Source organism: Vipera ursinii, assembly GCF_947247035.1.
Source record: "Vipera ursinii genome assembly, chromosome: 7".
Lineage (NCBI taxonomy): Eukaryota > Metazoa > Chordata > Lepidosauria > Squamata > Viperidae > Vipera > Vipera ursinii.
The window spans coordinates 40336130-40349261 of NC_139521.1; positions in this window are offsets into that span (position 1 = coordinate 40336130).

The window sequence follows — 13132 nt, forward strand, 5'->3', positions numbered from 1 at the left end:
TTTCAATTATTGGATGGTATTTTATTACTAATTCAAATCCACATTTTTAACTTGTTAAAAAAAATTGAATTTTATTTACTTTGAATGCTCACCAAAACCAAAAAACTGGGATACAAATTTTTATTTTATTTTATTTTTTTATTTTAATCCCATTTATATCCCGCCCTTCTCTGAAGACTCAGGGCGGCTTACAATTTAAGCACAAACCAATGTGCTTAGCAATAGCCTTCATTCTATGTATATGCCTGTTTATTAGGGCTTTCGCCCCCCCCAAGCAGTTATTAACAGTTATTATTTTAATACAAGAAATAATAATAATAAACAATAACAATAACAATAATAATAATAATAATAATAATAATAATAATAATAATAATAGGGTTGGAAGGGACCTTGGAGGTCTTCTAGTCCAATCCCCTGCTCAGGCAGGAAACCCTATACCAGGGGTCAGCAACCTGAAACAGTGAAAGAGCCACTCGGAACCGTTTCCCTCACAAAAGGAAAAACTGGGAGCTGCAAAAAATGTGTGCACATGCGCGTACATGCGCACATGTGCAGAACAGGGTTTGACTGAAGAGTGGAGCCAAGGCAAGATATGCACCTACCCTGCATATTTGAATTGATTGGTTGAACTTTTTTTGTCCCACTGGGGGTTTTTTTTTTGGACTGCACATGGCAGAGAACTAGGAGCCACAGGAGACGTCTGAAAGAGCCGCATGCAGCTCCGGAGCCGCGGTTTGCAGACCTGTGCCCTATACCATTTCAAACAAATGGTTGTCCAGCCTCTTCTTAAAAACTTTCTCCTTAGTTCTAGGTTGCTTTTCTCTTTGACTAGTTTCCAACCATTGCTTCTTGTCCTGCCTTCAGATGCTTTGGAGAATAGCTTAACTCCCTCTTCTTTATGGCAGCCCCTGAGATATTGGAAGAGTGCTATCATGTCACCACTCGTCCTTCTCTTCATTAAACTAGACATATGATGAGTTCCCCATCTATGAAGACGTTGAAGAGTACTGGGCCCAGAACAGAGTCCTGGGGCAACCCACTACACACTTCCCTCCATGTAGATGCAGTTCCATTGAGGACCACACACTGAATATGGACAGTCAGCCAGTTACAAATCCATCTGGTTGTGATGCTGTCTAACCCACATTTTTCTATCTTGTCAAATAGGTTGTGTTCTACTTTATCAAATGCCTTACTGAAGTCCAAGTAAATTATATTCACAGCATTCCTCTGATCCACTAATTTTGTCATCTGATCAAAGAATGCAATAAGATTTGTCTGGCATGATCTGTTTTTGACAAACCTATATTGGCTTTTGGTAATGACTTTGTTTGCCTCTAGGTGTTTGCTGATTTGTTTCTTGATTATCTTTACCAGAATCTTCCCAGTTATTGAGGTCCATATTTTATGTCCATTATTTTTATAGCCTGACAATTTATAATAAGACAGTTACTGGCATGATAAAAGCATTTTGCAGCATATATTATTACCAAAATAAATTTCCTAACTGATAAAATAACAGTTTGTTTCTTTACTCTAACCAAAACATATAGGTCATGATTGCACTTTTTGTTTCCTGATGATCAAGTCAAATTATAAGAATGACCATGAAGTTTTCGCATATGCTGATTACAACTAGCCAGGGGCAGGTTTTTAGTTGTACCGGTGTATTTCATCCAGCGTTCAAAAGCCAGGGAAATTGCTTTTTAAAAAATCCACTCATCTAAGTGGATTGAAACTGAGACTCAATTTGCCAGTAAAGATGCATGTTTGATGAAAACTAATCGGAATACCCAGCGTATCAGAATAATCATCTTACGCCATTTAATAAAAAAAAGTTTGTTAATTTTTTTATCATCTTTGTTGAACAAATGACCTATGATTCCTAAAAACATGTTCATTTTAAAGGACTGCTCTAAAATCTGCAGTTTACTTCGTGTGTGGTTATGTCAACTTTTCTACAGTTATTAAGAGTTTCACTTGTTCACTGATTTATTTATAGCTGCATATTACTTTAATTATCAGGATGTATGATAATGTAAAGGGACGCGGTGGCTCAGTGGGTTAGGACGCTGAGCTTGTCGATCAGAAGGTCGGCAGTTTGGCGGGTCGAATCCCGAGTGCCGTGTAACAGAGTGAGCGCCTGTTACTCGTCCCAGCTTCTGCCAACCTAGCAGTTCGAAAGCACGTAAAAATACAAGTAGAAAAATAGGGACCACTACGGTGGGAAGGTAACAGCGTTCCATGCGCCTTTGGCGTCTAGTCATGCCGGCCACATGACCACGGAGACGTCCTCGGACAAGCGCTGGCTCTTTGGCTTTGAAACGGAGATGTTCACCGGCCCCTAGAGTCGGAAACGACTAGCACACATGTGCGGGGGAATCTTTAGCTTTTTATGATAATGTAAGTTCATATAATAGAAATAAATGTTGCAAGATCCAATCTGGGTCGATCACCAAGACCAGAGGTTTACTCTTCCAAGCTTTTGAACTCATCCCATCCACAGGAAAGTTCTCTCATATAGTCAGCTCTATAGAATGCACACTTCAATTGGAAGAATTCTACAAGATAGAAAACTCTGTGACCTAGATGGGCAATATCTACATTCAACATCTCTCTTCCTGTCTTTCTCTCTCCCTGCCCCCTGATGTGGATGATGCTGTTTATTATACAAAATATTCCCAGTCCAGTTGCTGCCAAATAGATAGATCAACTAACAGATGCCAACTGAAGATTTGGATAAAATCTAGTCTCTCTTTTCCAAATACTTTTCACTACACTGCAAACATATCGTGATTTAATCATGCTTGTATTTTATGTAAATTCAGAGATGATAACTAAGCAAACAAAAAATAATCACTTTGAACATTCTCTCTCTGCCATGAAAAAATTCAGCCAACTTATTTTGTGCTTTAATTTCTTTATATTTCATTTTCAAGTCTGAAATTTCCAATATTAAGTTATTTTTAAGGTTCATTTTTTGTTACTTCTCATACTGTCCCATACATAATTTTAAGCACATCTGAGAACTTAGATGCATAAAGTTTATTAATTATACTGATTCTTTTTCTTTATCAAGATTTCTGTCATCAGATTTAAGTTCAGTTTGTGTTTAAGATGTAAGCAAGATTAAGCAGTTCTAGAAAGCTTCATTTTTCTTCAGTAAAGTTTTCTAGTCCTGCCTAATATCGCTTAACTGGGCTGATTTGCATTTAAATAGCACTGCAGTATTGAAACCAACTAGTTAGCACAGTGTGATTCTGTTTGTAGTTTTTGTAAAAGTGTTTTTGGTAAGGTAAAAAATATAGTAGTAGCTGGTTAGGTATTTAACTACAAAGGAATGTTTTATTTGCCTGAGAGATTAATAGTAAGCCAGAATCAGCTGGTAGTGCCAAGTGCCTTGATAACACAATTGACCACAGAATGCTTTGTTAGATTTTTTTCCCTCCTCTCTTTTCCCAGAGAAAACTGGGAGACAATGCAATTGCTGACTTAGTAGCAATGATTTTTAAGCAATTAATTATGATAAACAGTGGAGTAAATAAACATCTAGAACACACAAGTATAGATAACAGAAAAATAGCAAAGAAAAGGGAGTAAAGGATGTTTAAGAGAACACTTACCGTAATCAGAAACCATAGGATATTTAAGGTTTCCTAGTTACATCCTACTTTCCAAGACGTAACCTATCTACTGTTTACTGCAAAACAGTACTTAATATTTTAGTAGACAAAATGTTGAAATATTAAACTCATTTAACCTTGCATTAGCTCAACAAGTGATATGATAGCAGTGTTCCAATATCTCAGGGGGCGCCACAAAGAAGAGGGAGCCAAGCTATTCTCCAAAGCACCTGAAGGCAGGACAAGAAGCAATGGATAGAAACTAGTCAAGGAGAGAAGCAACCTAGAACTAAGGAGAAACTTCCTGACAGTTAGAACAACTAACCAGTGGAACAACCTGCCTCCAGAAGTGGTGAATGCTCCAACACTGGAGGTTTTTAAGAAGAGACTGGACAGCCATTTGTCTGAAATGGTATAGGGTTTCCTGCCTTAGCAGGGGGTTGGACTAGATGACCTCCAAGGTCCCTTCCAACTTATTATTATTATTATTATTATTAAGTCTAAATACTTTGATGCAACTCATTAATTTTAATGTATTGCCGGTTGTTTTTTTCTGAAAAGGGAATTTTTACATGGTAGTCTCATTATGAGCTTTGGATGGCCACTTAATAATAAAATGATTTGATGTTTAAGAATTTTTAATTTAAATAATGAATATCTTTATGCTTTAGAGATGTCATTCCAATCTAACATGTCAACAGTTCTATTATCCCAATAGTTTTAGGAATTTCTGCTAAGTGATGGAGACAAAAAGAGTTTTAATAAAGTATAAAATAAGTGTGGTGCTTATCTTGCCTATACCATCTGATAGTAAAACTTGGGAGACCAACAGTGCTTTCTCTTGTCCTTGGCTGCTTGGCTAGAGGGACTTTCCATCTCTCCCAGAGGTCTCTGAACTGGTAGGCTCTTGGCTGGATGGCATAAGACTGAATGAAGAGAGCGGACTTATTTGGTGCATTCAGTGAGAATCAGGTGAGGGAGGAGCAACTGTCTCTGATCTGCCTCTGTTTGGGGAGGTGTGATTTCTTGGTGGTCTGGTAAGAGCAGGAGGAGTTGGATAGATGTGAATGTATGAGTGGAAGTTGCAAGAGGAAAAGCAACTGGGTCAATGAGATCTGCTGGCCTCAGATAGAATCAGTGCTATGGCCTAAGGACTCTCCTATGAAGGGTTGAAGTAATAGTGAATGCGGGGAATGGAGGACAGAAAGGAACACCAATACTGTAGATGGATAGAGGAAAGTATATGGGGAGATGATGGGGTACACTTGATGCAGCTGTGTGGTTGTGGTGCTGTCTTCTGGCCTTTTGTGCTCTGCCTCATACCCTGGTCACTGATGTTTGAAGGCACAGGCTTCTCTCTGCTGCTACTGAATGCCAGGTCTGCCAGTAATGCCTCCATTGTCTATAATTTGGTTATGGATGATAGGAGAGGCTTGATATTACTGAGGCCTCGATGGGTGCAAGGTAATGGTTGCTGTCTCAGAGTTGTGCCCATCTGGGTTTTGGGTATAGCATTAACTGAAAACCTGGGACGGGTGGTGGAATCACTATGATCATTCAGGATTCTGGTGGCATTTAGAGTAGAATAGAATAACAGAATTGGAAGGGACCTTGAAGGTCTTCTAGTCCAACTACCTGCTCAGACAGAAAACCCTATGCCTTTTCAGAAAAAATGGTTGTCCAATCTCCTTAAAAACGTCCAGTGTTGGAGCACTCACAATTTCCAGAGGCAGGCTTTCCACTTGTTAATTGTTGTAACTGTCAGGAAATTTCTTCTCAGTTCTCTCTTTGATTAATTTCCATCCATTGCTTCTTGTCCTGCCCTCAGGTGCTTTGGAGAATAACTTGACTCCCTCTTCTTTGTGGCAACTCCTGAGATATTGGAACACTGCTATCGTGTCACCCCTCATGCTTCTCTTCATTAAACTAGACATACCCAATTCCAGTAACCATCTTTATATGTTTTAGCCCCAGTCCCCTGATCATCTTTGTTGCTCTTCTGTGCACTGCAGCACACTGCTGGCTTATATTTAAGTGATTGTCCACTAGGACTCCAAAATCTCTCTCACAGTTGCTACTATTCAGCCAGGTACTACCTATACTGTACCTGTGCATTTGGTTTTCTTGCCTAAATATAAAACCTTACTTTTTTCACCATAGAATTTCATTTTGTTAGATAGCACCCAATGTTCAAGTCTGTCAAAATCCTATTGTATCTTAAGCCTATCTTCTGGAGTGTTGGCTATTTCTGCCACCTTGGTGTCTTATGCAAATTTGATGAGTTCCCCATGTATTCCCTCATCCAAATCATTGATAAAGATGTTGAAGAGTACTGGGCCTAAAACAGAGCCTTGGGGTACCCCACTGCATACTTCAGTCTGTGTAGATGCAGTTCCATTGAGGACTACAAGTTGAGTGCGGTTGATCAGCCAGTTACAAATCCATCTGGTGGTGATGTTGCCTAACCCACATTTTTCTATCTTGTCTAGTAGCAGGTTGTGGTCTATTTCAGGGCTTTTCAACCTTTTCACCCATTGTACCACTTTTAGGATATGGCAACATCCGAATACCACTAGTTGCCAGGCAAGGTGTCAAAAACTTGATGACCAAAAAAAAAGTAAAAAAGTGATGAAGTATATGTAGTCCTCGACTTACAACAGTTCGCTTGGTGACTGTTTGAAGTTACAATGGCACTGAAAAAAGTGCCCCCCAAGCCACAGCCAAGCAAGACGCCTGCCTGCCCGCCCGTCCGAAGTTTTCATTGTTGTGAGCATTTCTGTTGAGGATTGGTAGCGGGGTTGGGGTGGGGTGGAGTGTTTGGTTTTATTTTTTTCCCCCTCTGATGGGTGGTTGCAGCAGGTTTTGGTCACTTCACTTGACCCTGGGACACTGTGACCGTCATAAATATGAATCAGTTGCCAAGCATCTGAATGTAAATCACAAGACCCTGGAGATGCTGTAACATTCCACCTGATCGGTGCTTTTTCTGGGCTCAGAAGCACCAGGATTAGCGCTGAGCTCCAGCTGGAGCCTGGTGCTGATCCTGGCACTTCCGTTGAGCCCTGATAGCCCTGCAGCTCCAGCCATCTCTCACTCAGGCTTGTGCGGTGCTGCCATGAGTTCAGCTCATTCCCCTCCCCCACTACCACTTTTCTAGGATGGTCGCGTACCACCTGCCAGGTGCCAATATACCACAGGTGGTACCCGTACCAGTGGTTGAAAAGCCCTGGTCTACTTTATCAAATACCTTACTGAAGCCCAAGTAAGTGATATCCACATTTTAATGTGCTCTATATGGGCATTCTAGAATAACTTCTGGATGTTTCAATTGGGCCAGAATGCAAAGGCATGAGCGATTATGGAAATATCTTGCTTTGCCTATATTACACCTTTGGTCTAAGCTACACTGGCTTCTAGATTGCTTCTTGGTGCAATTCAAGCTGCTTGCTTTTACCTATAAACCCCTACGTGCCATGAGGCCCAGAAATTTGAAGGACTGCCTTATTGCCATAATTTCTATAATACTATTGGTGAATGGTGTGCTTGAGACCAATTTTATTTACTTGTGTTTTTATTTTTTAAAATATATATTATACCTATATTGTATTTTAATTTTTGTTATCCACCTGATGGCTGCCATATAAATTCATATAAATAAATAGCAATAGCATTTAGACTTATATACCACTTTATAGTACTTTACAGCCCTAAGCAGTTTACATAGTCAGCATATTGCGCCCAACAATCTGGGTTCTCATTTTTACTGGCCTTGGAAGGATGGAAGGCTGATTCAATCTTGAGCCAGTCAGGATTGAACTGCTGGCAGTCGGCAGAATTAGCCTGCAATGCTGCATTCTAACCACTGTGTCACTACGGATTTTCCACTGCATTCATACAGTAAATGGATGATTTGAATGAACCTAGAAATATATTTCAGGTCTTACTCATCTGTTATTGTCTATACCACTCTTCAAAGAGTCATCTATATTTTAAGTTCTTCTTAAGCAAGATTTAGATCCAGATTTTAAAAGCGAAAGGAAAATTTTAGAATATAAGAAGAATGTATTTAAACTAGTGCTAACTCTGCTTTTTAAATCATATTCCTCATATTTAAGAAGTGGTTTCTACTTCAGTAACAAATTTTTGGCTACAGCTGTTTTAAAAGCAATGTTCTATTTATCAATTTTGATAGATTCTCTTTGTGCTTTTATCAATGTAATTAACAGAGCCAGCTCATTTCATCATTTACACAATATATCAAAGTATATTAAAATTTGCAGTCCTCAACTATATTCACCATTTTTTGCAATTCAGGATGACACAATGCATCTTAAATGACATACTGATACTTCTAAATGTCTTGAAAACTTGTGCTTAAAAACTAAAGCACATTGAGATGATGTTCAAAGAAATGTTCTCAAGGTTGTAATTGCTATCATTTTTCTTCAAAGGAAGATATTCTATCAAGAACATATGGAGAAAGAAACTTGGTATAACTTATACAATCACTCCACATCACCATTGTCAGAGCATGCACTGAGATAGCCCAGGAGTTTCTGCTTGGGGGAGGGAGACTTGGGGCTATTAAGAAAATCTGGGCATGTTTTTCTGCCTCTTTAAGATACTTTGAGAAAATATAATATTCTGCCCTTTTAATATTTTCTTCTCTGGGGGGGGGCTGACTTCTTGCAATACCTTACACTATACGCTCTAACCCACTTGCTGAGAACCGGTCAAGAGGTATGCCTTTATTGCTACGTTCAGACCTCCTCAGTATCATCTGTTCCTGTGTTCTGTTACTTCTCTCAGGTCTATCCTCTTCTATTCCTTACCTCAGGTCTATCCTCTTCTATTCCTACTATTTCTGACCTGCTATTCTGTTGTTCCTTCATTGCATTTCTCCTTCCTGAGAACTAGCACTACGTGTTGGCATGAACACCTCAGTGTTAGCATGCACCCTGTCCCAGTGGTTTTGTTCTGCAAAACTAGCAGACCTTGAAATCACAACCTTCTTTGTTCCATCTGTGAATCTATATTCTTTGGAACCTGGCTCATATCCAACAAACCTCATTTTTCTGGCCTTTCCTTCTGGTGCTTTTGGGAATATGCATCTAGGCATAACTGCCAAATGTCCTTAGGTGAGCCAATGAAGGTTTCCTTCCATATAACAAGTAATATGGAGTTTCATTGATAGCAACACCCCATACTAAATAGTTGGCTGTTTTCATGGCTTCCCCCCAGGATGTTTTACTCATTCCTGCATTTGCAAGCAGTGAGTCTTTCATGGTTTGCAACATGCCATTCCTCCGTTCAGCCACACCACTTTCTGCTGGCAAAGTATGGGTTTGTATGTCTATGCCTTATGCCTAAGCTCCTCAGCCACTTTTGGAAGTTGTCAGACATGAATTCTGTTCCCCTGTCTGTTTGCAGTTGGCATACTTTATGGTCATATCTTCACTCTACAAAGTTCACCCATTGCTTGAACTGTTGTAGAACTTCTGTTTTGTAATAAATAACAAAACCCATATCTGGTGTAGTCATCTAATAAGACTAGTACATACCTAGCTCCTCCTAGAGGGGGCACTATAGGACCAATTTGTTCTGTTCCAGCCTACGACCATCCCTGTTTGCATGTCAGGGTCAACCCCTTTTCTTTTTAAATCAATAGGCTAGAAAAAACCCAACCCTTTTATTTACACACAATTCAAAATAATTAGTCCTTAAAACAAAAAGCAGCAGAATATTTTCCTTAGCAAAATAAATGGTTCAAACAGCAAACAAGAGTAAAAAAAAAAGATCAGCAAGAACATAAACAGACCAGGATTTCCTTTGAAGTTCTACGAACGGTTGCCTTCAGCAACCAGCACTGCCTACACCTTTCCCTTTTATTAGCAGCCCCAAGACGTGGCTTCTCAATGCCTTCTCCTCCTTTCACTGAGTTGCCTCATAGACTTTCTCCGGTCTGCTCTGCTAAACTTCCTTCTACTTCGAGCATCTCTAAATACAGTAGATTCATCTGTGAAGCCTCAGAGTCCGAATCCTCCTCCTCACACAGCTGAGCCTCATATGGAACACAATTGGAGGGGCCCGGCTCCTCCTCTGACTGAGAGTCCTGTAATGCATCAGAGCCTCCCTCCGACACCGAAGGCTCTCCAAACCCCTTCTTCTCCTCAGATCCCTCAGACTCAGCTGCTGGGAGCACAGGCTGACACGGAATCACAACACAATTAAATCAGCATGCACTAATTGCAAAACTTTGCCTTGAGCTTTTCTTACTTACAGGATATTCTCTGGACTTTGACTCCTTACAAATAGCAATCTAAATATCTGTTGCATTGCTTAATATGTAATTTAATTTAATTTTAATTTAATAATATTTGTATACCGCCCTTCTCCCTGAGGACTCAGGGCGGTTCACAGGGCAGAATAAAATACTAAATACAAATGTTAAAAAAAGATTAAATAATTGCCCATATTAAAACAGTTGGAATAACAATTCTAAAACACCAAGTTAAAATTAAAGCACAAAATTAAAAAACCCCACCAATCCCCATCAGGCTAGGCCGGCTTGTACAAACAGAAACGTCTTGAGATCGCGACGAAAGGAGCGAAGATCGGGCGCCATCCGTAGTAGTCCTTCCGCTAGGTCTGGCATCCTTTGCAGCACTCTAAAACTTACATGACCTAACCTCCTGTGTAATAAATGTACACAATTATTATACGTGGAAGTGTTTGTAAGTGTTCCTGCACAACCATCATGCTGCTTTCCTAACACATATAAATTATCTAGCTTAACACCTTGTGCACAAATCCTTCCACTTTTCCTGATGGTGTATTTACCCTTTGCAAACACTACTTCATACCCCATATTATCCAAGCTCAAAATACTGTGTAAATTGTGGTCTAACTCTGATACATATAATACATTATCCATTTCTCCTATACCAGTTACATAAACTTTACCTTCCCCTTTAACAGCAGACTGTTGTCCATTTGCCAAGCTAACAGATGTTTGTTAGGTTTGAAAACATTTGTGAGTCATTTGCAATATGCTGACTTGCCCCACTGTCCAACAACCAAGTGTTTTTCTCTGTTAAAATTGCTGCCAGGGAAAATGTTGGTTGTGTAGTTCTATGATCATGTTTCTTCTCTCAGGGTAGTGTCTCTGAAGATGCTCCGTAGAACCACACGTGAAGCACCGTTTCACCATGCAAATGTTTTTGGCTGCCCTGCTGGCATCTTTGCACTTTCAGGCCTGGTCTGTGCATTGTCACCCCTTCTCTGCTGCCTTTCCAGCCATTTGTGTTCCTCCTCCAGCAACCGGCCAATCAAATAACTCATGGTTAAGTCCCTTTCTTGCATGGCCTCTAAACTGGTCACCAGGACGTCCCATGAAGTGTCCAATGAACTGAGCAATGTGCCTCAGTAAAAGTCTTTCTTCTAACTTTAGGAATGTCTTTCTCATGGACTGCAAATGAGTAGACATGCTCTCTCCTGGTTTTAGCTGGGCCTTATATAGCTTTCTTGTCAGCAGTACTTTGCTGCTCGCAGTCTCTCTCATGTACACACTGTGCAAAGCTTCCCAGCACTCTTTAGTAGACTGGAGACTCCTCACATGTATCAGCTGGCTATCCTCCAAACTCAGGATTACGCTGGCCAGTGCTTTCTCATTCTTTTTCCAGTCCCCATCATCCAGGGCTGCTGGTGGATCAGCAACTATCATCTATAACTCCTCCTTTCACAGGTACATCTACATTTTCAGACTCCAGGAGAGGTAGTTTGTCTTATTCAGATGAGATACTATGAAACCTCCTCCCATTATGCTGATGGAGTCTATGTTGCCTGCTACCACCACCCAATAAACCACAAGCCTTAACTCCTCTGGCTCTGGGTCAAGCTCTCACTGGGTTTCTTCTCACTCTCAACCCATAACCTGTCAGAGCATGCATAGTCTTATTGCACTGGGATAACTCAGGAGTAAACACAGTAAACAGTGGTCTATATTAAATGGTGATTTATTTTACACTATCTACAATATCATACACAAGGAATAACTTACATACACGTGCTAAAACAGCAGGCTCCAACACACAGCAGTTACAGCAGGAAACAGAAGAGAGAGCACACATCTGTGGAGCCTTCCCTTTTATACAAAGCTCTTAAAGAGATACAGACCCTGCTTGCTCTTAAAGAGGAATAGATCCTGCTAAGTCATTCCCAACATTACAACATACATCTTACATTACATCAGCTGGTTAGCTTCTAAATCATTACCTTGACAACCATTACATATACTTAACAATAGCATTTTATATAAGATTTTGTACTGTACCATATTTTACATCAAGCTAAACTTTGAATGATTTAATGATTTAAATTTATATCAAGTTTATATCTTGTTACAATCATAAGTAAACTTACAGATCACATAAAGACAACATGATCACAAATAATAGATATGAACCCCAAAAAGTACCTAGCATCAACACCCAAACACCCTGAGAAAAGTGCCATCTTTAACTGTGTCCAGAAAGCAGAAATAAAATAATTCAAATATAATTCACAACCAAATTTTCATTCAGACTTTGGATAATCTGTTTACAAACTTTCAGAAAATGTTTCTTCTCTTTCTCTTGGTAAAGGAAAGAGAAACAAAATGGGAGAAAATGCTTTAACCTGAAGATTGGTAATAGACAAAATATGGTCTATATCAGACATGTCAAACTCACGATGTCATGTGACGTCGCGCAACGTATTGGGACGGTTTTGCCATTGCCGGCAATGGGGTGGGTGCAGCTTCCGCATGATGCATCTGGCCCGTTGGCCAGCAGTTTGACACCCCTGGTCTATATTATATTCAGCAAGGGAGCCTTACAAAATGATTGACCGGAGCTGGACATGGCGGACTTGAAGATGGTTGAGTTGTTCTTGCTATAAGATGAGGAAGAGGAAGAAAAGATTGTAAGGGCATCAATGAAAATAACCTTCTGCCATAGCCTTGCTAAAATTTCCCACTTAGCCACACAAATGGAGAGCTGAAAGAGGATGTTTAAATTTACATCATGACACTAACAATCTGTCCTACCCATACATGAATTTCCAAACTTTTTACTATTTTTTGCAGACTTTTTGTATGTTATTTTTCTAACCTTTTTACAGCCTTTATTATTTATGCTGTTTTGATACATTGTCCCTTTTTAATTTCTTTTAGCTCTTCTTTTTTTCCTGGACTATTTCGAGAATTATTACAAGCTATATAAATAAATACAAAGCAATTGCATTCAAAAGAGCCCTCACAGAAACTTGTTTGTTTAGCACATGAATTTGGGGGAATCTGATCAACAGACTAGACTTCAAGGGTACCATACAATGATAATAGCTTAATTAAATTTAATAGGAGATTCTAGTTTTTAAAATACTATTTCTATTTTGGATTGTATATATAACAATGAAGAACATGCATAAATGGAACAAGTACATGCATCAATCCTTTGAAAAAGAAACAT